The sequence below is a fragment of the Cupressus sempervirens genome, chromosome 10, assembly GCF_028749045.1.
Source record: "Cupressus sempervirens isolate cs-2001-9-10 chromosome 10, ASM2874904v1, whole genome shotgun sequence".
Lineage (NCBI taxonomy): Eukaryota > Viridiplantae > Streptophyta > Pinopsida > Cupressales > Cupressaceae > Cupressus > Cupressus sempervirens.
The window spans coordinates 644,598,622-644,625,875 of record NC_143127.1 but is presented as its reverse complement, the minus strand read 5'-3'; positions in this window follow the sequence as shown (position 1 = coordinate 644,625,875).

Here is a 27,254-nt window from a genome sequence, read left to right as displayed (position 1 = left end):
GGCCTTCTTATGGAAGGTATTATATTATATTAAATTATTTTTTCTTGTTACACCTTAACGTTTCTATCATAATTATGATAGTGACTTATGCATTTAATATTATATTTGAACAATAAGGTCATTCTTTACTGATTTTTTTAAAAAAAATATTACAATGATTGTATCTTGGAAGAGAATTTTTCTTTTTGCCCATACATTTTCTAGAGGGTTTTTATGCTTCTACAAGTCTCTCTCTCTTCTTTTTCTTTTGCTTAACTTCTTGCCTAGATCATTTCATGTAATCCTCTAAAATTGTTTAGATTTGAGCTTGATGATTGTTAACTTTACATCATGCATCATATTGTTTATTCTATTTAGCAAATCTAATGGAAGATAACAACTATCATATTACTAACAAAAGCTATTTGCAAGATACACTGGTATGGAACTTAAACAAAATTCTTGATTCTAGTTTCATAACATCAAATCTTCCATATGCATTATTGACATACAATTTCATAATTTCTAAATATCTACAAATCTATCAGCTATCAAATACATACTCTACAACTAAATGTGAAACAATACTGAACATCAATGTAGAATAATTATTCTTATGTAATTTTGAGGAGATAAGAATAGCAGATGATAATATTCTATCTATTCTTCCAATGTATATCATAATACAATTTCTTTTCTTCAACACATTCTAATTTAAAGTAATGATGCGCAACATCAAAACAATGAAATTTTTTATTCATGTTCCTTTCAAATTACATTCCACACAAGACCAAGCAAACATTAGGGTGGTGGAATCATCATATCCAAATATACAAGAGAAGGACCTTTACAAGCAAGTTAATTCACAACCTTTCTAATGGCATATGTATGGAAACAATAACATCATTTCTTCAATACAATAAGCTCACATAACAAAAATGGTATTGTCTTCCATTGCAATACAATAGCAATAATGTCTCCTCTACAATGCAAAGGGAAGACTCCTCAACTTCCAAATGTCCAAGAATTCAAGAAAATACCTACAACCAAAGAAAAAACATAGAAGCACGGAGGCTCACCTCCCAACCTAGGCCTCAAGGAGACCACCCATAAGCTAGGGGAAATAAGGCTACACCAAGATACATGCAAACAACATCAAAATAACAAGAACTAGCATGAATACCAGAGTTTAACAACATATTTTCAATCCCCAACCAAGGCTTGCACAATGATGCACAGATGGAATCATAAACATTGAGTGAAGGTGGGCTCTTCAAGGAGGAGAATGCCATATCCTTGTGAAACAACAAATCTTACAATTGCAATATTCCAATAAGGCTTCAAAGAATCATGCCACAACAAGGCTACCAATAACGCATGCCTCAACAAGGCTATCAACACTGACTCCTCTTCACATACCCTCACTTATACCTCCCATAGAATAATAGAAAGGCATATGGCTTCAATGGAGCCCTTACTCCATGAAAACTATCCCCTCTCCAAGATAAGGATTTCTCAACTTCAATGTAGAGCCCAACTAACCCCTTCATCCCAAGGCTTCTCTGCCCTCCCAAGGGTGTGTGAATCCTTCACACCCAACACAACATTCAATCGACAACCACAATTGAAAAAAAAAAAACCAAATGCAATTAGATTCAACATGCTCACTCACATACACAAACATTTACAACATGCACCATATTCAAACACATAGATCCTACAATAACACTCTTACAATTTCCATCTTCAACTTCCATGAAATGAACAAAAACATGGCATGAAGCACTAACTTCCTTCCAAGTTATGGTTATGAAATGTTGATGAAGATCTCTCTTTCCTTGGCTTCCAAGCTTCTCCTTCCAAAACCCTATTTATCTCTACAATTAGAGAGTGGATGAACAACCCCTAAGTTTGGTCCAAGATCCCTATAAATACGTACTTCCAACCCCACCTACCCCTCTTACACCCTTTTACCTTTCTACCAATAAGAATTTGACAAAGTGGAGGGGTGAGGAAAGAAGTCATGTGACACTCTAATTTTCGAATTGGCTTGAAATTGACTAGTTTAGAAGGTCTCCTACGTCTCCTAGGCCAACTTATGGTTATATTTAGTCCCCCAACTTATACTACTACCATGTGGGTGACTTATTTTCTCCAAAATAAAACTTTGGAACCACTTTTAGGCTCTCTAAAGTTCCTACCAAGTTTGAATTCGAATTCCAAGAAGATGGTGACTCCTCCTAACACTCTCTAAGGTCAATAGCCCAATGAAATACTATAGAAATACATGGATATAAGTGTAGAATAATCCAGTATCACTTAATTTCATTGACATGTTTAGTTAACTTCCATCTAATCATTTCCATAAAATATTCAAAACATTGAAATATCAAGATAAGTATAACATTAATCTTTCTAATCATAACAAAATTACTGTTCTAAATACCATCACAATCCTTGTCTATCATAACAATGAAACACCAAAAGCATATCTATTAAATCATTAAAACATGTAAAAATGGATCCTAGTATATATGTAATAAGTGAAAATCACTATTGTGTAAACTTGTTAACTAGTATCCTTTCAAATCAACTGACTAAAATAATATTTCTATCAATGTCCATTTTATCTCGTTACAAGGTGTGTGTGCCCCTAGGGTTAATTTCTCATGCCATAGAATGTTTCCAAATTATGTCATCATATTTCAAAACCAATCTATGAGTGCAACCATTATATTTTGTTATGCTCTAATCTATATTAATTTTTATTTTTTATGAGAGTGAATGTTAATTCATCTCCCCTAATTGTCTAGTAAATCATACCTTGAATCTCATGACTAGGTTCTCCGCTTGAACATGTTGAGTCTCATTTCCATGTGGTCCTATATTATTGACCTGATGTTATTGAATAGGCTAACAACCTTATAATAATCACAATCTACATCAGTCTCTAATGGGATCTCATAAATCATTTTTAATAATGAAAATGTTGATCATGACCTATTTAATTCCAAATCATATTCATTTCTTATAGATCATAATAGGGTACGAGTGTGGGCCTTATAGCATCACTAGATTCTTTGTTATATTGATAGCACTTGTATTATCACAATAATGTATCACTGGTTCCTTGATCTCTTCCTTCATTCCTTTAAGTAGCTATTTGATCCACACAATGTTTGTACAATTTATAGAAGTAGCAATATATTCAGCTTCAACAGTAGATTGAGAAGTACAACTCTTTTTTTTGCTAGTACATGTAACTAGTGTTTTGCCGAAAAATTATGCTCCTCTACTGGTGCTCTTTTTGTCATCAATATTTCTAGCCCTATTAGCATCAGTGTAGGCTCTTAATTCAAAATTTTCATTCTTCTTGTAGTATAAACCAAACTCTTCTATTCCTTTCAAGTATCTCATTATTATTTTTATAGCCATTAAATGATTCTCCTTGGGATTAGCAAAGTATCTTGAACCTATCCCTATAGACAATGCAATATTAGGTCTGATATGTACTACATATTGCAATATTCTAATCATGGATTCGTATAATGTTTTATTTACCTTAGTTGAATCATCATTCTTTAACAACTTGTGTCTTATCACCATAGGTGTACTAACTAGTTTGGAATCCTCTAATCCAAAAAATTGTAATATCTCTTTGATGTACTTTGACTGAGTGATATATATACCATACTCCATCTGATATACTTGTAATCCCACCAAAAAATTGATCTCTCCAAACATAGACATTTCAAATTATTGCTTCATTTGATTTGCAAAGTACTTACATAAAGCATCTTGTTCTCCAAATATGATATCAACAACAAATATATCAAACAACAAAATATCTTTTCCTTTTTCTAAATTCATGTATAGATTATTGTTATCATTAGTCCTTTCAAATTTAATGTTGACAAGATAAGTATGAAGTCTCTCATACCATGCTCTTGGTGCTTGTTTAAAACCATATAGGGCTTTGTAGAGTCTACATACCATGTTCTTATTCTCAACATCAACAAATCCTTCAAGATGTGCTATGTAAACTTCCTCTTCTAGTATGCCATTTAGAAATGCAAATTTAACATCTATCTGATAAACTTTGAAACCTTTATATACAACATAAGCAATAAGAGTTCTTACACCTTCCATTCTTGTAATAGAGGAAAATGTCTCTCCATAGTCAATTCCTTCTTCTTGTTTATATCCTTTGCAAACTAATCTTTCCTTTTTTCTTGTGAGTTTACCATTCTCATCTAGCTTGTTTCTGAATACCCACTTGATGCCAATCACATTCTTGTCTTCTAGTCTAGGAACTAGACTCCATATTTTGGTCTTCTCTATCTATTCAATGTTTTCTTCCATGGCTTTGTACCACTCTACATCTTCTAATTCATATTTCCCTATTTTAGGTTCCTTCATGCTTAGAAAACATGATTCACTTCTGAATCTATTCCTTTTCATTGGCCTAATATTTTTATTTCCAATGATTTGATTAGTAGGATGATGTCTTCTAACATATTTAGACAATCTTGGCTCAACTCTTATTTCTTCATTTTGTCTCTCAGCTTCAGAATCACTTTAAGTATCTCTGTCAGATATCTTAGCATTTTTTTCATGTGTACTAATCTCAAAATTAGAATGTGCATCTTCTTCATTTTGCAACTTAGCATTTGAATGTGGTTGGGTTCCTAAATGTAATTCGGCATTCATAGGATGTGACTCGATAGTCACTGAAGCTTGCTATTGATTTCCAACTTGATTTGTAGCATAATCTTCAGCAAGCATAGCTTCATAAAATTATATAAATGATTTTTATTCTTATACTTCTTTCATAGGTTCAGCCTCATGTACCTCTGTAAATTCATCAAAATTCACATTTGCACTTTCCACAATTTTGTTAGTGTTAGTATTTAAACACTTGTAAGCTTTAATTCTTGTGGAGAAATCATGGAATATACCTTCTTCACTTTTTGCATCAAGCTTTCCATTCCTAACATCTTTAAGAATGTAACATTTTCTTCCAAATACCTTAAAGTATTTTACATTATGCGGATATCCATACCATAGTTCAAAAGGTTTTGAACGAGTACCTTTCCTAATTTGCACATAGTTTAGGGTATAGACAGTTGTACTTACAGTTTCTAGTATTTCAGAGCAACATTATTTTCCATCATGAGTGTTCTAGCATAGTCCATTATAGACTTGTTTCTCCTTTTAGCAATTTCATTTGGTGGAGGGTTCCTAGGGGTAGATGTCTATCTTTTGATTCCTCTATCATTACAAAACATCTCAAAATAATTTTATGTGAATTCTCCTCCTCTATCTGATCTTAAAAATTTCAAACTCTTACCTTTTTCTTTCTCAATTCTTGCTAAATACCACTTAAACAGTTGAAAAAAATCATAATTTTGTTTCAGAAACATGACTGTCATCATTCTAGAGTAATCATAAACAAATAGCATAATGTACTTATCTCCTTCATATATTTGCACTTCAATTGGTTTGCATAGTTCAATATGAATAATCTCTATTATTTATTTAGAGGTATAAGCTTTACTTTTAAAGCTTGATTTTGTCATTTTTCCTAGCTGACATTATTTGCATATTGATTATCAGGTTTCTTCAACTTAGCCAAACCTCTAACTTTCTTCATGTTGATAAGTAGGAGATAATTTCCACATTAAGTCAAATTGTGATATTGCTATCAAGATTTAACTGTATGATTTTTAGTCAAACTCATTGACCCATGTTTCATGACAAAATTAACATGACATAACCTCTTGTACCATATCCATATATCATCAAGTCTTACAACAAGACAAGTAGCATCCTCTATATCTAGATAGAATAGATTACATCTAGTTTGATCACCTTTTCCAATCAGCTTTCCATCAGTATCATATATCTTAGCAATCTTATTTTCAAATTCAACCTTGCATTCCAAATTATTCAATTATGACACACTCAACAAGTTATAATTTAATCCTTCAACATAGTAAGCATTGTCACATGAAATCTTGTTTGTGACTTTGATAGAGCCTTTTCCTTTTATCAAGCATGGTGCATCATCACCAAATATTACACTATTTCCATCATAACAAGTTAAGGTAATGAACTTACTTTTGTCTCTAGTCATGTGATGTGAGCATCCACTATCAATGATCCATCTATCAATTTTGTTCACACAAGTCAAAAGTGTAGTTTCCTCATCTTCATCTTATTTGTCCTTCATTGCAACATAGACCACTTCATCATCATGTTCATCAAAATCATCCATGCTTCCTTCTTTAGCAATGTAGCATGACTTCTTACCTTTATCTTTCTAATCTCTATTGTCATTTTCTCTTCTATTTTTGTTCTTGTTGCCTTTTCTATAGTTCTTCTTCTATGTACATTATGTAGCAGTATGACCAACTTCATTGCAATTGAAACAAATGATGGGTAACTTACCTTCGAACTTGCCTTTACCTCTATGAAATTAGTAGTGCTTCCAATTGTTCAACATCTTCCTCATCTGTATCACTATCACTAGATACATATTCTATCTTTCTTTTATTCTTCTTCTACTTCACTTCATCAAAATCCTTCAATAAAAACTTAGCTTTGAAAGAAGATTCAAGACTCTTTGGTTTGTAAATGTCAAAGTTAGATAGCTCAAAACTAGTGAGTCTACCTACCAGACCTTCAAGAGTTAGATTGTTACCTGGAATGCATCTCAATTCTTGGATTGTAGAAACTCTAATAGCATAAACATGCAGTAGTGTTCTCAAGATTTTACTTAACACAGTATCATCATCTATATGACCAGTAGTAGATTTTATTGCACTAACAACTTCTTTTATCCTAGCAACATATTGAGCAATATTTTCACCTTCCTCTATTCTCATGTCATCAAACTTGACTTTGAAGCTCTCAAATTTGGCTCTTTGTACATTTTTGTCTCCTCCATAGATGGTATGTAGGGTATCCCACATTTCCTTTGCAATGTAATATCCTTTGATATCATCAAATTTGGCATATCTTAGCATAGAGGCAATCTCAAACATCATGTGATTGTATTCTTTCTTTTTCTTCATATCTTCAGTACATAAGGCTCCTATTGGATCAACATGTTCCACTATAATTGTAGATTGTGCATGATCTCCAAGTCCTTCTAGGTGTCGCTTCATCAAACTTTCTTATGTATGAATGTTATCTCTGTTAAGCTAGGGTACATCCCTTTTTGACATGTTGACCAAATGAGCTTGGTAGACTCTGTCTAATGACTAATATGACATTTGTGTAACATCAAAGACAACACACAATTGAACAATTGTATCCAACACTAGGATATGTAGGAAAGTATGTTAGGAAGGTATGTGAGAATAGTATGTTAAAGGGTATGGTTAGTAAGTGGGGAGAATGGTGTTAGAAATTAGGAGTATGGTACAAGTTGATGTTAGTTTATATTAATTAATAAACATAGTAAAAGTGGGAAGAAATCAATGCAGTTAGGATTAAAGTAAATATTTTAAAAAACAAAAACTATATAAGTTGTGGTTTAGGGAGGGTGCGGATCAGCTAGGGTTAGATAAAGTATATGTTAGGGACTAGTGTTAATATAAAAGTGTGTAATTAGTGTTTAGAAAATTTAGAAGACTTAGGTAATGTATTTAGGATTAAGAAATTCTTTTAGTGTCATTCATGGGTCACTGTAAAGCAGAGATGGTAAAATTAGGATTTAGGATATTTTAGAAAATCAGTTAGCAGTAATTGTGATTGATAGATAATAATAGTACATTGTTAAAGTTTATTTAAATTTTTTAAAAGGGATAGTGAATTTTTTGGAATCACTAATTACTAATTAGTAATAAGTGGATAGTAAAATTATACTAGTAAGATAAAGATTAGTTGTTACTATTATATAGTGATTCATAAAATTTATGATTGTTAGGAGTTCACTGAATGAGATAAAACAAATATATGATTGATAGGATTGCATGTAATAACCTAAAGATGGATCATGGTTAGGAGAGGCATTCCTACATAATAAAGATTCTAAATAGAAAAGACATTTTAATATAGATTGCATAATGAATATTGGATTACTACTATTCTAGTAGGAAGTAGGTCACTTAGTAAGTATTTATCCATGAGAGAATACTCGTACTCTAACATAGCTTGTGATAAGTAGAAATTGATACTAAGGTGTTACCATCAAATAAGACAATGACATTTTAGTGAAATGAGATTAGATTCTAGGATGATAAGGAATATTATCTAAATGACTAATATATCCACTAATGCATCCACTATAACATTCTTAAGGGAGTATTGCACTTAGAAAACTTTAAATAAAACCCTTGTTATTAAGATGTAAGTATTGAAGTCCTTTTCTTTCAGTGTTGAATCTTTTGTACTCCTTGCAAATTATAAGTACTTACATCTTGAGCACTTAGGTCATAAACAAGCTAGATGCAATTTATTATTGTCAATGCATAATTAGCCTAGGATTTCTTTGTCTCACCAAAAAAAAAATTTGTGTTTTTCCTTGAAATTTTGGGCATGACATTATGGTATCAAAGACTAGATTTTGAACACTAGGACTTAGGTCCATTGTGTTTCTAATTTGAGTAGAAAGAATATATATATATATATATATATATTTATTTATTTATTTATACACACACACACACACATATATAATCTAGAAAACCTTCTTGAATAAATAAAAAATAAAAAAATAAAATGCATAGGCCCATAACAAAGGGCAATTTAAACAAAGAAATCCATATTTTCTGTACTTCTCTTCAACTACTAAAAAAGCTCCATCAAAAACACCTAAAAATGTGGGCATAAGGATGCCATTAAATATCAAGAGAGGCCATGCATGGTTGTGCATGACTCTCTGTATGAAGCTTCAACTCTATGTGTCTATGCATATATATTTCAAACATATAAACACACAAGAATATATGTGCATTATTTTCTAAAACATGTATACAATACCCTCCATGAATGTTTTCTCCCACCTGCAAAAAAAAAGAAAAAAAGAAAAACATAGAAAATAAAATCATGAGAGTTGAAACCCCATGAGAGAGAAAAAAGATGTAAATAACCATAGATTAGAATAATGCTACCCCTTTTATAATTTGACTAAACCCTAATTTCAAATTAGGGTTAGGGATGAACTTTAACCATATGAGTTGTTTAAGGTCATTTGATTTCCACAATCCATTAGTAATATCATGAGAATTTCTGGAGTTTGATTGTGTTGTGATTTTTAAGCATCAACATTTCGGATCACACACAGTGATCCATCATCAGGATGAGGAGTGCAAGAGAATAGAGAAAAAATGTAAAGTGGCAGAATGGAGGGAGCAAAGAGATTAAAAAAGGAGGGGGGGGGGGGGGGGGGGGGGGGTGGGGTTAGTTGAGGTAGCCCGCAGATCGAGGGGGGGGGGGGTGGGTGGGGGGAACTAGGATTCAAAAAATTAAAAAGAGGGCAATTGGTGTAGAGGAGAGAAGAGAAGATGGAGAAGAAAAAACAAAAAATTAAAACATAAAAATTCAAAATTGAAAAACTAAAACTAAAAAAGAACAAAAAATACTAATTTATACTAATAACGAAATAATGCAATAAAGAGAAAAATAAGAATTACGAAATAAAGAACAATGAAATAAATATATAAAAGTGGTAAATAAAGTTAAAAAACTAAAAAATGAAAAAAGGCAGGAAAGAAACAAAACAAATAAAAACCAATTAAAGGGGGGGGGGGGGGGGGGGAACAAATTTTTAACAACAAAAAAAGAAATAAAAATGAAAAATTAAACAAAGAAAAAAAGGAAAAGAAAATAAAAAGATAAAATAATATAAAATGAAATAGCTTTTAATATTACAGTTTTAAAGAATTAAAAAACTAATAGATAAAAAGAAAAAACGGGGGGGGGAAGTAAAGTAAAGAACAAAAAAAGGGGAAGGACGACAAATGAAAACTAAATAAATATTGAAATTAGTTGGCGCGACTAAGAAGAAAAAAATGAAAAATGAAAAGACACTACGCACAATAACCCTACCCCCAATAATAATGAAAACGAGATAGAGTTTGAGCACGAGAACCTGAAAGAAGGAAGAAAAGCCAAGCCCAACAACCAATGAGAAAATAAAAACTCGGGGGAAGGGCGAGAAATGGGGAGCCCCAAGGAGGGAGAGCCAGACACCAAAGAGGAATAAAAAGAAGAAGAACAGGAAGGAGCAGGGGACTGCTACTGACCAGCAACCAGCACCAAGAGGAAAAAAACAAAAAAGAAGAAACAACAGAGGACGAGCGCAGATCGCGAGACTAGGATCGATGGCACTTGGCTAACATCGAAAACCAGGAGGGGTTTAGGGTCCATCCCTCGTCCCTATTAAGGTTTATGGGATGACCATTGATTTCAATTGCTTCCTTAAGTTTCCTCTTGACATAATTGTCCTCCTTAGATAAGAGACGAGCATCTTCTAGGCAGATGTGATGTTTGGTGGTAGATGAGTGTTCAGCTAAGGCTGACTTTTGAACCCTATCATGTCTGATGTCCGCACTATGCTCCTTGATACGAGTGCTAAAGGAGCGACCGGTTTCACCTATAAAAGGCATACCACAGGAGCAAGACACTTTGTAGACTCCTGATTCTGAAGAGACATCATTGGAGTCTTTGAGTGCAGGGGTCCGGTTTCACCTATATGAGTTGTGTCAAATTAACTCTAGGTCATGTTTTGGGGGGAAAGCTCAAGTTATACTAAGTTTAATTAAATAGGGAGATGATTATTCAATTTAATTCAGAGGATTGTTACAAAAATTGATTAAATATTAGAATTATTATTAAACTATTAGAAAGAAATCTATTTTATTAATAATAATAATAATATTATTATTATTATTATTAAAATTAACAATTAAGGAATGATTTTTCAAGTTCAGAAGAAAAATAGTAAGAAGCTACATTTTACACACTTTACAAAATAGGTAAAGTATATTTAGGGGGAAAAGGAACAAATGGAAAAAAGAAAAAAGAAATTCTCTATTATGTGATAGTTTCACCTTTTTTTTTAAGTTGTGATTATTATAACTAATAGATAGAATATATATTTCCTTATTCAAGGAGATTTTTATCAACAAAGATAGAATGAATGATCAATTTATTTTTTCCTCAAACTATTCAATTTAATGATCAAATAATGTTTTAATATATATTTTTTTTTAAAATTTTTTTTTGAAATTATAAAAGAAAAAAGAAAATTTATAGACAATAATTAAAATTGATAATAATGTGGATCACTATGGATTAGACCCATTTGGTTACTCACTTAATTGTATAATCTCATATTAACCAGGAAGATTAATTAAAATTATGTATTATTTAAGGGTTTGACATTGTTACCTACTTAGCTAAACATTGCAATTTAAATCAAAATTGGTTTCATCAATCTTAGAGGAAGACTTAAATTATAATTAATTTTTTTGTATAAGTTCAAATTTTTATCTTTATTCCTTGGCAGATAATTTTATAAGTTATTATATCTAAATGAGGTTATTATTAATATTAAAATAAGGTCCAAGTTGATTTCAATTATGGTGAAATAGGATAAACATCTTCTCCTATCGCCTTGGTATCCTTGGTATTGCCACTATGTGCTTGTAATGTGAAAATTGTTTGGTAATGTGAAAATTATTATGTATCATAAACTTTTACCTTTATTGAGATTTCTTTTACTTTTCTTGTTATTGCCAACATTGTGTAGCATAAGGTGGGACCACTTGGCCAATTTTCTTTTTCAAGGTCCTATTTTGCCTCAAGGACACCCTTATTGGTTTTGATTAAGGTTTTTAGAGTTTATTTATTTATTTAATTAATTATTTTATAGTCACACCAAACTTAAATTTTCTTTAATTTTGGTACACCTATTACCTTGGCATTGAGTTTACTTGTTTTTGAGGCATTTTTTAGTGAAGAATTATTGGCAAAGGTGTTTCAATGTGATTTATTGTAGATGGCCTTAACCAAGGTGGATTTTGACAAATCAAGGAAAAGGGGAATTGGCCATGGGAATGTTTCATTTTCAAATTGAGGGTTAACAAAGGAGATACCCATTCCAAACATCGGGAGTAACCAACTTTATAGAATCATCTTAGCAATTTTCATAGTATTGTTCAGCTTAGAAAGGTTAGGATTAAGGATGTTATTTATTATTATCCTAAGATTTATTGTAGTTAGCTTATTACATTGCATTTTCTTTTACCTAGCCAAATTATTTTTGAAGTGTCTAAATTATGGAACCTAAGCCTTCATTGAGTAAGGAACTACATAGGATTGATAATATGGAATTCTAACCAATAAGACTTAAGGATCCCAGTAAGAATAAATGAGAAGCCAGTGCAAGGCATACCTTCTTGAATCTTGGCTGAGTTTTGAGATGAAGTCAAATCCTAAGGGGGTAGGGTGTATGACTCCTCCTCTTATGCATTAAACAAAACCATAGTTGTTCAAATCCAAAGGATGATTTTGGTAACAATGATCTTACATATACCTTTATGGGAATTTTCATTGAGAAATTAGAACACTATAATGTGATAACATAATGTTAGGTGTTAAGATAAATTAATGTGCATAAAATCAGTAGGAATACATGTAGTAAAATGTATAACTAAAAGAAAACATAAGTTTGGGTTACTTTCATAGATGTTTGAGAGAGTAGATGATTTAATTGTGATAGAAAGTGAGTTGGAGTTTAGCTAAAATAAATAGGTGAGCTAGATGTTTTCATTGAAGTTGTTCTGATCTATCCCAGTGGCTATGAACAATTACTAAATCAATGATGACATAACTAGTATGAAATTTCATTAATTTACTTAAGTAAATTTACAATTATGTCTCATCTTAGGATAATAATGAGATTATTTAGTAATATTATTAAAATTAATTAATTTGGAAAGGGAGTATGACAAGAAGAGTGTGGACTATATGGAAGGATTCTAGAATGGAAAGGAATTCAACATTGTGTGAGTTTCCAGTGTAAATTATTTATGTTGTATTTGTTTATTGGAGGGCAGTGATATTTTTCTCATTTTGATGACATGATGATCTCAAGTGTTGTTCTTTAGGAAATTTTATAGACATTGATATTTTAGATCCTCTAGACTATGTGATGATTCCATGAGATTTTATTTAAGACATGCTTATCCAACCATTATATGTTCTATAGGCCATAATGATACTAATTTGATACATTAATTGTGATACTTTGGTTATCAGACATGGTTTCCAAGTGATGTTAATTACTTATGTTTTGGCATACTTGTGTATTTGGGGTTAGAATTCATCTATCATTATTGTTAATGTGAAGTAATTTTATTATCTATTTTTCATTTGAATCCTACATTGGTGTATGTAAGTTGATTTTACATTTGTAGTAGATAAAAATGATCATGGTGTATTATGCTTAGGAATGTGGATTTAAGCATGTCAGTGAAGTGGGTATTTAAATTTAATATTTTAATGTTTTGAATGTTTTATACAAAAATGATTATAAAATGGAAAGTTAACTGGAAATGCTAAAATATGCAAGCCTAATGTTGAATATGAAAGTAATTCATTGTACTTATTTATATATTTCTTATATGATTTTCTTAGACTACTAATGATTGAGTGTAGTGTGTAGGATTTTAACCATGGGGTTTAACAAGGAACCAAGGCTCAAACCACTGTAAACATGACATAGCCAAGGTTGAATTGGCGGAAAAGATTCAAACCTTCTTGAATTTTTTTTTTTCATAAATGTGAATTGTATGTGTGTGCAATAGTCTAATTTAGGACACACACACACACACACACACACACACACACACACACACACACACATATGTAATTATATAATTAGAGACATGTCAATATATAGTATAAATGTAATGTGTTATTTTTATGTGTCACTTGACACTTGTTATGTCCTTCTGTTGATGACTTTTCATTTAGGGGTTTGGGAAAAAGTCACCTAACCAAAACCTAACCCAATGAAGTACCCAAGTTAACCCCTTATGGTAGATTGATAAGAGAAATCTCCATCAAGGGAAATTCGAATCCCAACTTCCTATTAACTTTAAGGATCAAAAAGTGGTCCTAGGGGGTTATTTTGGTGAAAAGTAAGTGCTCTCATGATAGTACTATGGGTTGGGGGTCTCAAATTAACCTTTAGTTGGCCTAGATGACCTTGGGAACCCTCCAAACATGTCACTTTCTTAGAATTTCGAAATTGAAGAGTTCACGTGTTTCTCCCACTTGATAAGATTACAATTTTAGAAAGGGGCAAGGATGCAAGAAAAGTGAGGCTTCTTGTTTGGGCCGTGTTTAGCTAAGTGAGAAGTTGGAGGCTTTTTTGAGAGCTTGGGGGGAATTAGTGGCTTGTCTACCCACTCTCTAACTTTAGAGACTATTAGGTTTGGAAGCTTGTAAGGGAACTCTTCTACAACCATTCATTACCATTTTGCAAAAGGATTCAAGGTTGATTTATTCTTTCCCATATAGTATTTTTCTTAAAAACTTGCATAATGACATTGCATTCATGAGCATGAAGGAGTTAGTTCATAGTGTAAGTAGATTTCATGGTATTCTGTTGTGATGTAGTGTTCATGTAAATGTTTGAATGGTGCTCCATGTTGTGTGAAGATTGTGATATTGTTGGGTTGAGATGAAATGTGTTGTTGCATTTGATTTTCTCTTTGTTTCTCTATTTTTTTAATGTATGTTTCTTATGGGTGTAAGAACTTCACTCACCCATTGGGAAGGGAAGAGAAGTCTAGGGTGAACGGGTTAGTTGTTCTTTAAAATGTATTAAGAACCTTGGAGTATGGGCTCCATTGTATGCTATAGTCATTCATATATTGCTAGGGGTGATAAGGGAAGTATGGTGCATAAAGGATGTTTATGGAGTATGGGCTTCAAGAAAGCTATAGTTAATGGTAGTGTGTTTGGAGGATGATTGTGAAAGCCCCAAAAGGGCATGAAATATTTTTTTTGTAGATATTGTTTGATATGGTGATTCTCCATTTGAAAAGCACACCTTCACCCTATGTTCATGGTTCCATTGGTGAACCATTGTGAAATATCCTTGGGATGGAATTGTTCAAGTGTTGTAATGTGATGTATATGCATTGTGAGATAGAAATGAAACCTTGTTTGAGCCTTGTTCTAGAAGCTTGAGGGTGGTCTCTTTGGATGCTTATGGTTGGGAGGGGAGTACTCATGGTTATTGTTTTTGTTGTGATGTATTTATAGATTTGGTGTCCAAAGGAACAATAGAAAGAATTCTTGGAATGATCATCTTGTAGAGGTTGCTTCAAAGGGAAAATTTCTCAATGTGTAGTTTACATGTATTGGAGAATCTCCCTCCGCCCTATTCATGTTGTTGTGATGTATGATTGTTTAGTACAAGGAAGGGATGCGTCATTTTGTAATGTTTTGAAAGGATGAAATCCTCCTCCATGTTATTTTGTATTGTATTGTAAAATTTGAACTCTCCACTTATGATCATTTATTTTCATTCTATGTATATCATTGTGACGAATGGATCCATGAAGAAAATGGTGAAATATGGATAGTTTCATATGTGTTTTGTAACATGCATTTAGATGTAATGAAATTAAAAGAATTGTACTATGATAGTCCCTATTAAAGGTGAAAGATTTTTATTTTCAAAAGTAATCTAATGGGTTAGCACTCAAAATAAACTTGCAAATATGGAACCACACTCATTGAGTAATGAACCAATATAAGAAAATGTATCTCAAAGATGGTTCAAGTAGAGAAATTTTAGTGTGCATTAATTCAATGAGAAACTTCATTTTTAGTTCCATTATTGAAAGGAAAAGGTTATTCTATAGGTCTCATAATTGATCTTGTTCTGAATGCATATCATTTTTTAAGTTATTGTTCAAAGTGATACTAATGAGATCTATCAATCTAGATAAAGCATATTGAAATGTTAAAATAACATCCTAGTTGAGTAGAGAAGATAAATCAAATAGGTTACATAGTATAAACTACTAAGAGAAAATAGGCATGTACATGCACTTTTGCTCTTTGGAATTTGTATGGAGAGCATAAAATAATCCTATCTTCTATTATAGATGATTAAAATAATCAAAATAATATCCCCGTGGAATCTTGTGATTATAGAGGAACAATAAGCTAAGAGCATTGGTGAAAGGAAAGCAATAAATAAATAAAAGAGAAGACTAGCCCATAATGAACCTAACCCAAGTTTTGTACATAAGTCACATTAAAAATAAGAATTAAAAAAATTAAACATATCAATATTTATATAAAATAAAATAAAGTGAAATAGGATATGAACAACCCTAGAAAGGATCATATACTAAGAAGAATACATATTAAAAGGAATGAAAAAAAACCCAAACAAAATCTTTACCTAAGTTGACCACCCTAGGCATAGTACCTACCACTCTCCCACCTGTGCTAAGGTTTCCTTTGCCTCTTGGGATACATTCATTCCTCCCAATCGCATGACCTAGGAAGGTTTAAAAAAAGCATGGAAGATTGAGTTTTTTGGGGGCGAAGGAAAAGAGAAAGTATTCAAACCAAATTTTAAACAACAATCTACTTTCTAAGCATGAGGTTTAGAGCCTAAGGTGGGCCACTTGGACAAGGTGCCTTCTCTCTCATGACCCACATGAGTGTTGGAGGGAGGGCCATGCCTAGGATAAGTAGGAAAGTATGTTAGGAAGGTATCTTAGAAAAGTATTTTAGAGGGTATAGTTAGTAAGTGGGAAGAATGGTGTTAGAAATTAGGAGTATGAGACTAGTTGATGTTAGTTTATATTAATTAATAAACATAGTAATAATGGGAAGAAATAAATGAAGTTAGGATTAAGTAAATATATTTTTTTCACAAAAGTGGATGAACCACTGAATATATTATTTTTAATAAAACTAATTCAAGTTCTCAACTAGAAAAGAACTAGAAAGAAAACCCAACATTGTTGCAATATGTACAAGTATTAAACATCGATATTTACAACATATTATATCGATAAACATAATCAAAATTATAAAGTGAGGGGATATTCCCATTAGAGTTCAACATTTGTCAAGTCAATACAATTTCAAAAACATCTCAACCAAATAGATAGGAAGGCCCCGAACTCAAACAAAAAGTACTAAATGATTAAATGCATGCCATTTGTCAAAAAATCCCCCAAAATAGAATGCCTTAAAACCTTAAAATTTTCATTCCTCCATATCTTCGCATGAAACACCATTAGCAAAAGTTGAGGTCGAACAAATTTGTAGAGAGTGTCCCCACCTAAAATACAAACTTGGCAATGGAGCAACCTCCCAACCCAAGCCTGAACTAATAGTAGGATCATCTATAGTATCTATGATAGAAGGCTCCTCCATCGTTATGCATGCCTCCTCTTGAACATGTCTTAGTTGTTTAAATGTATTCCCAATTGGAGTACCAAGCTAATGCACCTAAAGGAGGCCCTTCATGAATTTGATAATCAAAGTTGGATAGGCTTGGAAAATTCAATATAGCAAAACCAGTGCACCTAACTCTATATTCCAATTGGTGACCCAAAGCCCTTGTAGTAATTTGGAAAGTAGATTTCATAATGTGGGGATTCTATTTTTCAAAGGCTTTTTAAAGAGCATCAAACATGACCAAGTATTCATATCACCTTAATAACTAAGATCTTTGGAAGAGACCACCCACTAATGCATGCCTATACCAAAGATCATACTGTTGCAATGCCTTAGTAGTCATTTTCCTATGTCTAGTTTTTTTATTTAAAAATAGATGTTTTCACTAATTTATTCCACATTCTACTCTAAACAATTTGTAATAATCAAATCTATCAGGATACATCATTTTATTTATTTTATTATATATGAAATATAATAAAATTTTATATAAGAAAATATATAATAATAATGTATGAAAAAGTATTGATGTGAATAGAGTAAAAAAAAAACATTTAAAATATAACAAATCAAAATATGTTCTCTTTCTATCATTAGCAAAGAACTTTCTAGATACCCTTTTCAAGTTTCCTTGAAATGGTTTAAAACAAGTCAAAGAAGAACAATAAGTACACTCATAAAGTTTCCAACCCCCTTTGACTCCAAAAAAGACACTTTGTTTCTATATTTCAACATTATAAACAATACTAATAAACTGATTTATAATGTTATCATTTAATAGTATGATTTTACCATTAACAAAAATAAAAATTAATGCTTAACAAAAGTTTAAGAGCTCAAAAAGACTATTTTAATTTGACATCACAATTTTATTTTTTTCTTACATTATCTCTTAGACTCCACACCAAGTAGGTTTTTGAAAGAAATAAAGGAAAATTAATCTGTTAGCTTTGTTTATTTGGCATTTCCACTCAAACTCTGAAATTTATGTATCTAATTTGATTTTTTTATTTGTGAGCAATTGAGAGTGGGGTCTTTAAGCCATAGTTTTGTACCTTTTCATTTTATTGATAGAAAAAGAGCTACAATATAGCTTAAGTCTCTTCCTTTGACTTTGTTTGAAAGGAAATGATCTTTTGTTAAAAGATAAAATTCATAGCATAGGCTAAGAGAAAAGGTGTGTCCAGAGATAACCATTTTACAAAAAGTAAAAAAACTATTAAAAAAAAACAAAAACAAAAACCATAGAAGTTGTGGTTTAGTGATGGTGGGGATCGGCTAGGGTTGGATAAAGTATATGTTAGGGAGTATTGTTAATATAAAAGTGTGTAATTAATGTTTAGAAAAATTAGGAGTTTTAAGGAATGTAGTTAGGATTAAGAAATTCTTTTAGTTTCATTCATGGGCCACTGTAAAGCATAGATGGTAAAATTAAGATTTAGAATGTTTTAGAAAATTAGTTAGCAATAATTGTGATAGATTAATAATAATACTACATTGTAAAAGTTGATTTAAGTGTTTTAAAAGGGATAGTGAATTTGAGGGAATCACTAATTAGTAATTAGTAGTAAGTGGATAATAAAATTATACTAGTAAGATAGGAATTAGTTGTTAGTAGTATATGGTGATTCATAAAATAATTGATTGTTAGGAGTTCAATGAATAAGATAAAGCAAATATATGATTGATAGGATTGTGTGTAATAACCTAAAGATGTATCATGGTTATGGGATGCATTCCTACATAATAAAGCTTCTCAATGAAAAAGAGATTTTAATATATATTGCATAATGAATATTGGATTACTAGTATTCTAGTAGGTAGTCGGTCACTTAGTAAGTATTTATCCATGAGAGAATACTGTTACTCTAACATAGCTTGTGATAAATAGAAATTGATACTAAGATGTTACCATCAAATAAGACAATGACACTTCAATGAAATGAGATTAGATTTGAGCAAATTAACACTATTGTTCAAACATAGAGAAGAAAATTAGGGAAACAACCCTCACTGAAGTTATGCTAGAACTTAGCAAAGTACAAATGTCTAAAGCCATAAATAAATATACTGTAAGATTTTTATCTAAGTATAGGACATTCAACATATTGCATAAAAACATAGAGGATGTTGTTAAAAATTCCAAACAGATGTGGAAGATTACATATGGACTAGCCATAGCCAAAGATGATGAGCAAGAACCTATTGGGGTAGAATATGATGAAGAGGATAACAATGAAGAAGGAATAGTTAAGGGAGGAACTATGGATGTCGATAAGAAGGCAATAGCTGAGACAGAGCAGGAATCAAAACAAAATGTACAAGATACACAAATGTTGAGTGCCATCACTCCATAGGTAATAAGTCTAAGTATTGAAATTGTCACAATAAAGGATGTTTTTGATCCTACTGCTCATAACATCAATCCCCTAATAGAGGAAGATTTTAAAAATATACTTGTCCAATCCACACTTTAGGCCAAATTATGTGGCAACCCTATATTGATAAGTGTTGATGAAATTCAAAAGTTAGAATCTATGACTATAGGGGAAGAAGTGAAACCCAAGAAACAACTACAATCACTCCTCAAGTAACATTTGTACAACCTTTACAACCCTTATTTGTCTATCAAAGGAAGGAGACAATAGGATGCATTATCAATACACCCATGGAAAGCACTACACTCTCACAAAATGTTCAAGAACCTGAAAAAGAAAAGGTTGAGATAGTTAGAAAAGATAAGGTGGATACACCACTTAATGATGGGACACCAAGTCAAATGGGTGAGGTAGATGTACCTACACCTCTAGTACAAGTTCAAGGTGCACCTAAAATCAATAAGGTAGAAAATGGCAAGCCTGAAGAGATAAGTCTAACACCAAAGCCAAAGGAGCTAGAAGAAATTCAAGCATTGGTAACTTTACCATAATCAAGAACTCCTTCTAGTCAAACTCTTTAGAGGTCGATCACATAGACAACACCATTACAATTCTCAGTGCCAAGTCATAGCTCATCTAAGGTAGAAGAGATAATTCATTATGGAGATATTAGCCTAGATGAAGAAATTGTATTGCCCAAGTTTGATCTTGCAACAATAACAATTGAGCAAATGGGCATACTTCAAGAGGCCATAACAAAGTGGATGAAGTTTCAAAACAAAGTGGATGAGAAGCTATCTAGTGATATAGCACTAACACAAGTTGCATTTGCAACTAAGCTAGAAAGTGTGAAGAAGGTACTTGAGATATGAAATCACATCCTAAACTTGGAAAGTTAAATGGATTAATCCAGAGCCAAATTTCCCATGACTCTAGCTCAAAGTGAGAAACATTTTAGGCTCCTTTTACAAACCCAAATTCAGTTAGCAACACTACAAGAAAATAAAGCCAACATACGGGCTAAACTAATTATTAGCTAGTCTACATTGACTCCTCACATGGATATATTACACAAGGAGCTAGGTTATGTAGAAACACTTATGAAGAAAGGCCCCAATCTTTCTACATTAGATGGCTTAATACACCTTGCTATCGAGCTAGCCATCCAAATTAAGTCTTCGAAGGTAGCTTGTGCTAATTGGGATGTAGCTCTTAAAATTATTCTTGAGCTCCATAAATCATTTTTGAACAAATACACTATTAGTGTATAACCCATAGACATCAATGTCAAAAAGGGGGAGTAAGAGCTAAGGGGGACCAAAAAGAGGGAGTAAAGAACAAGGTAAGAAAAAGGGGAGTAAGAGTAAGTAGAAAACATAGTAAGCAAGTAGAACATAATGAAAAAATATTTGTTGAGGCAAATCTACTCACTAGGAGAAAGATTTTGATACAAAATATAATATAGAATAGATCAAACTATTAAGGGGGAGTTATGAGATTTTGAGGTATAAGTCATGTTGGAAAATTTTGATATTTTGAAATTTTGTAAAGAAGCTAAATAAGAGTTCATGTTATACTCGTAAGAATAAGCGTATTAATGTATGCTCAAGTGTTTTTGACACTCATGTCAAAGAGGGAGATTGTTAATCTCAAATTGGTTTTGACAAGTCAGTATCTATACACTTAAGTCATTTACTTAGTTCATGCCAAACAAGTAGCATATGCCAAGAACAAGATATAAGTTAGTGGATGTTGAGTAAATAGTGAATGTCAAGTCACTCATGTGTCAAGTCACTCAAGTGTCAAGTAGACAATGTATGCTGAGTGATTTAGGAGCCCAATAAGTAGTGCATGTCAAGTCATTCAGATGTCAAGTAACAACATTGAAGTCATAGTATGTGTCAAGCACCAGGGACTTCAAGTGTCAAGCTACATAATTTTTTCATAGTTGTTTGTATTGACACAAACTACTATGTAAACCATATTTTAACTGACTTAAAAATTGAATTATGATATTTTGGTGATAAGGACAAACCTCACTTTGGAATCCCTATGTATTACATGCACCCCATTAGGTAAAGGGAAGGTTTAAGTGGCAATATGGATGAATCACAACCATTGATTCATACCAAGCCCTAAGTCACCTAGATCTTCTTAAGGAGGAAAAACCCTAAACTTCATATGTACAAGAGAGGGAATGAATGAATGACTAATGAGATTTTTGCATGCACAAACCAAGACCTCCATGGTGACCAAGGCATTATGATCTAAATTAAAATTGTAGAATCAGTTAAAGAAGAATAGAGGAAGAAATCAGTGAACAACAAAGAGCCATTTGATCAAGAAGTATCAAGACATGATATGATAGAGGTGATCTATCATCAAGCATTAGAGTGCTAATCACAAGATCAATGTTGAGACATTCTAATAGGTGAATTAGTTAAATCTCTTAATAGAGTAGTCCTAATAGGCTGCATTGAAATTATCTAACAAGGTGCTTGCTTAATTGTGAGTTGGATGCCTTTAACCAAGCAAACTTCTAATAGGGTGTTGAAATCCTTCCATATGGTAATACTTAACAGTCTTTGTAAGCCTTTAACAAGGCATACCTTTCATAGGCTAGATCATGTTTCATGATCAAGCATTGTAACCTTCATTGGATACACTTTATTACTTTAGTAGTGATGATTTGTGGGTGTCATCCCCACCTCAATTTTACCTTCTCATTGGAGGGTTTCTGGGAAATCATATCTTCTATCATATATGTGTGAATGCCTACTTGTTTACATGCTTTAGATGTATATGATTTACATAGCATTTCAGTTTACTTATTGAATGTACTAGATGGATGTGTGGTGAATATTTATGAGTCAAATTTTAAAGCACTAATTCACCCCCCCTCCTCTCAAAATTTTACCTTTGCTATTGTAATTCCAACATGTGTGTACATTTTTTTCAAAGATTGATGATACTTTTATTGTGGGTTAGACTCTATTTATCTGATGGAAAAGGATTGGTCTAGCTAAGATTAAGTTTATTAATAGTTATAATTAGTGAAGTTCTTTATCTAATTACTTGGATCACATTAAGTCAGTTTCATTATTTCCATCCTACATTTACCCATCTTAGGATGTTCATCAAAGCATTCAAAAGTTTGATTTCTCTTTGAGAATAACTTGTAGGCTTAAGAAAATCAATTAGTAAAATCTACATAAGTGATATTAAATAGTTTTCATAAGTCAAATCCACCTAGGTTAGTAGAGCCTGAAGAGAAAAGGATTTGATCATTGAGTATCAATCCTAGTCATTTGCCAAATTGTGTTGGATTACTGAGCATTGAGGGAGCAAGGCTCATAGGTTTTCCAAACAATAATTTGAGGAACCAATTGATTGGTTACTCTACTAGGGAGGGTTTATCCAATATGCATTGTGAATATACCCAAGATTTGTAGTTTTATAGACCACAAAAAGTAAAAAAGTTATGTTCTACACTCTACTGAAGAAAGGGTCCTAGAAGGTATAAAAAATCTGATATTTCTTCAAAGGAAGTTGGTGACACTATCATTGTTAGTGCCTCTAGTGGATATGTGTAGGATCATGGATGGCCAAAGTATAGCCTTAAGTGACAATGAAAAATCAAGACATCAATGTTAGTCAACTTGATGTAAAAACTTGAACTAATTATGAACCTTATATCAAAACTAAATTAATTTTTAAAAGTTTAGAATTTCAATGCAAAATTTAAAAGAAATTAGGAGTTTTGACCGCCTAAATTAAAATTAAATGATAATATGTTTTTTTAAGTTTCTAGATATAAGAAGTAGACTCATACCAAGATGTGACATGCATATTTGTTTTCTTTTTTATTCTAGGTAAATAATTAATTATGGTTTTTTAACACAACATTATTTGAAAAGAAACAATATCATGTCTGACCACCTTAACTTGTTCAAAACTATATAAAATTAAGATTTGTTTTTGTTTTCCTCATAGTAAGAAAATAATAGAATGTGACACGTCTTTTGGATTTTGAAAAGGTTATACCATTTGAAAGTTATAACTCTTTTTGAATTAGTATGTAAATCAACACTTTATAGGTAACTCTATTAGAAAATAAGTAATAATTACTTACTTAACTCATAATTTGACAAAATTTATATCAATAGAGAGTTGATAATGTCCTTAAGAAACCTTTTTCATTTCATCAAATTTGGATGAAAGGTAATTTTTTTCATATTGCCACATTTTGATCCACTACGATCCTGTACGTACCCAAGTGAGGAAAGAAACCCCGAAAAGAAAAGAAATTTTCTTTAAAAAAGAAACAATTTTTTATCCCAAAGAAAATTGCTAATTATCAAAGGCATCAGACCATTGTACTTTTAATATTTAGCTATAGGCCTAATAATTTATGCTCTAACCTATTCAATATGATGCCAAAGTTTTATGGGCGATGAAAAAATTTAGCAATTTTTCATCTAGACATATTTTATAACTTTGTAAATGAACATCGGTCATAAGATGAAAACAATATTATGATTTTCTTTGCCAAAACATTAAAGGGTGAAGCAAGAGAAAAATATGAATCATTACCTTCCGGAAGCATCTCATCATGTGGGAATTTAAAAAAATGGATTTGCAATACCTTCCAGAAGAATGATCTAATAGAAAGAAAGGAAATATGTAAACCTTCCATGAGAAATAATATACCTACCTATCATAATGAAGTAGTTTCCAAAACTTTTGTACCAGATCTATTTGCAACAAAGATTTCCACACCAAAAACCTATCATCACAAAGTTGGTAATTTAAAGAGTATTGAAGACCCTGATAGAGGTTCCAAAAATATTTAAGGAGGATGAAATAACACAAGAAAATGAAATATATAAGAAGGATATGAAGGAAAGATGGAAACAAAATAATGATGAAAATTGAAGTTATAAAATCATTCATAATACCATTAGATTTAATGAAGTAGGGAGTAAGAAGGAAAACCCCCTCAATAAAGATGAAAATTTATAATTATTGGAAATTAAATATTAGATAAGAATAAACAAAAATAGCCAATATTTTCTTGAAATTTGGGCCATGAAACTGATATACTTGTATATAACAAAGAAGAAGAAGAATGGCATTGTATGGCACCATATAATGAAATATGTCCAAAATATGACAACAAGAAGGAAAATAATATCGAAGATCATAATATGCATGATACAAAAAGTATAGCTACTTTGAATAGAAATGGCATGAACATCAAAAAACTATAAACCGTGTAAGATAAAAGAAGAAAAAACTTCTTATGGTAAAGAAAAAAAGAGGGATAAAAATGGAAGAGGATCTACCTTGATATATATAAAGAAAATTGGTCATTGTAGTATCAAAAAACCTTCACCAAACCTAAGACATACTATTTTTATGAAGCATTCATGTGAAAAGAAAAATAACTATTTTGAAACTTTATTTTATATAAAAGACACTATGATAAGGATAACTGAAGCATATTGGGGTCACAAATATTATGACGATAAATATTGTTAGATCAACCAAGTAGATCTTACATTTGACCACTTCATAAATGTAGAAGATGAAGTAGGTGTGTCTAAAATGAATATCCACCGTTATGAGCAACATAAAGTTCTTGACAGAGGCAAGGTATAACAACATTCTCCCTTGTGGCATTGGTCTCCTTCCTCGGGAGATAATTGAGATCCCATTATGTCTCAAATTAGCATATGTCCCCACAAAGAGTCATTGGTATACCCTAAAAAATTCCATGCAAAGTTATATTAAATTTTTTTTCAGTATTTTCTTGGAAAATACCTTGGAAAGCATGTTTTCATTGTTTCAAGAGTGATGATCAAGAACACCCATGTAACAACAAAGTTTTACTATTTTGGAGAAGATAAAGAAGGAACATCATGAAGTAGCATTTTTTTGCTAATTTAGGGAGACTAGGATGAAGGGATTGTGAACTATAAATTTATCATTAAATTGCATACAATGGCACAAGGTGGCTACAAAGTAGTAATCTTTTGTTGTTACAAAAACACCATTGAGGAGGTGCTACAAAACACTGATTTTTGTTCTTTTGGAAGGGATAGCCAACTCACCTAGGAAAAATGAAAAAAATTATCTATGAACATCTTGAAAGGGGAAACAAATTATTTCATTTACCTTTTAAAGAAAAAAAAGTTAATGAAAAGAATGTTTAGGTAACAAATGAGTGAAGCGGAGAAGTGGCCACTTGAGAGAAATTTTTGAAGTCATAATGAGAAATAAATAAGAAATAGAGGGAAAAAAAATATTAAAAGTAAGAAATCCTTTTGCAACATATCATTTCAAGCTTAGGAAGAATGTAGAGAATAAGTGAGGCAAGCTATATGGTTGCAACTATGAATTTTAGAAATTGTAAGTTAAATCTTCTCTTCAAATTTGAGTTTATTTTGAATGGATCTTAGGAAGGAAGTTAGTACTAAAAAGAAAGTTTCTATTAAAAGGGATGAAGCTAGAAACATAGAGAAAACAATGCAGAAAACGCTCCTAGAATTGTTTCCTAACTCATGTACTACTCAAACCATGATCACATTTTTTCATGTTTGCAATAAATGTAAAAATGGAAATCTCCCAAATTATGGTAGGTCCTTAGATCAAGGGTATTTTTATGCAATAAGGATGAAAAGGAACCCATAAATAATGCTTAGAAAATAGACCTAGGAAATTTTTGAGTTCCAAATATGTATGTAGATATTGAACTCATCAATATTTTAGATGATTATTACAAACTAGACACAAGAATAGTTAGGAAACCAAATGAAATACCTCTAATGGTTATAGCTAGGTCTTGTATTGAAGAATGTTTTGGTTTGAGTATTCAAGTCCTAATCAAGACAGGTTAAGATTGATTCAAAATTGCCTATGAAAGAACAATGAAATTCAGACTCACAAAAATGCACACTTCATGAGAAGTCAAAATAATAGATTGATTCTAGTAAAGCATATGTGTCCTTTTTCTATTGATAGATCTTTATGTGTTTCTTTAAAAGTAAATTTTATGTTTGGCCTCAATTGTTTAAATAGGATTCAAAAGAGAAGATTCTCCTTGATTACATACACATTTCCATGAGGATTCAAATCCTTCATTCCTACAAAGAGTTTGAATTTTATAGCTAAATTGAGAGAAGAATTCCTACACAATTAGATAGATGGGGGACCACTATGTCTTTGAAAAAATATTTTCTACTATGTCAGCTACTATTATTTCAAAATGATGACACATTTAGGAATTCATTACCACTGACTACCACTAATGAACAAGGATAGCCATTTTCTATTCAAATATGGTCTAGGTATTGGGATGAGCATGGAAGAGGAAGGGATTTTAAGGAATTTTGAGTTGTGTTAGTTGTATGTATTAATAGATTGCTAGAAGATTTAGTTAAG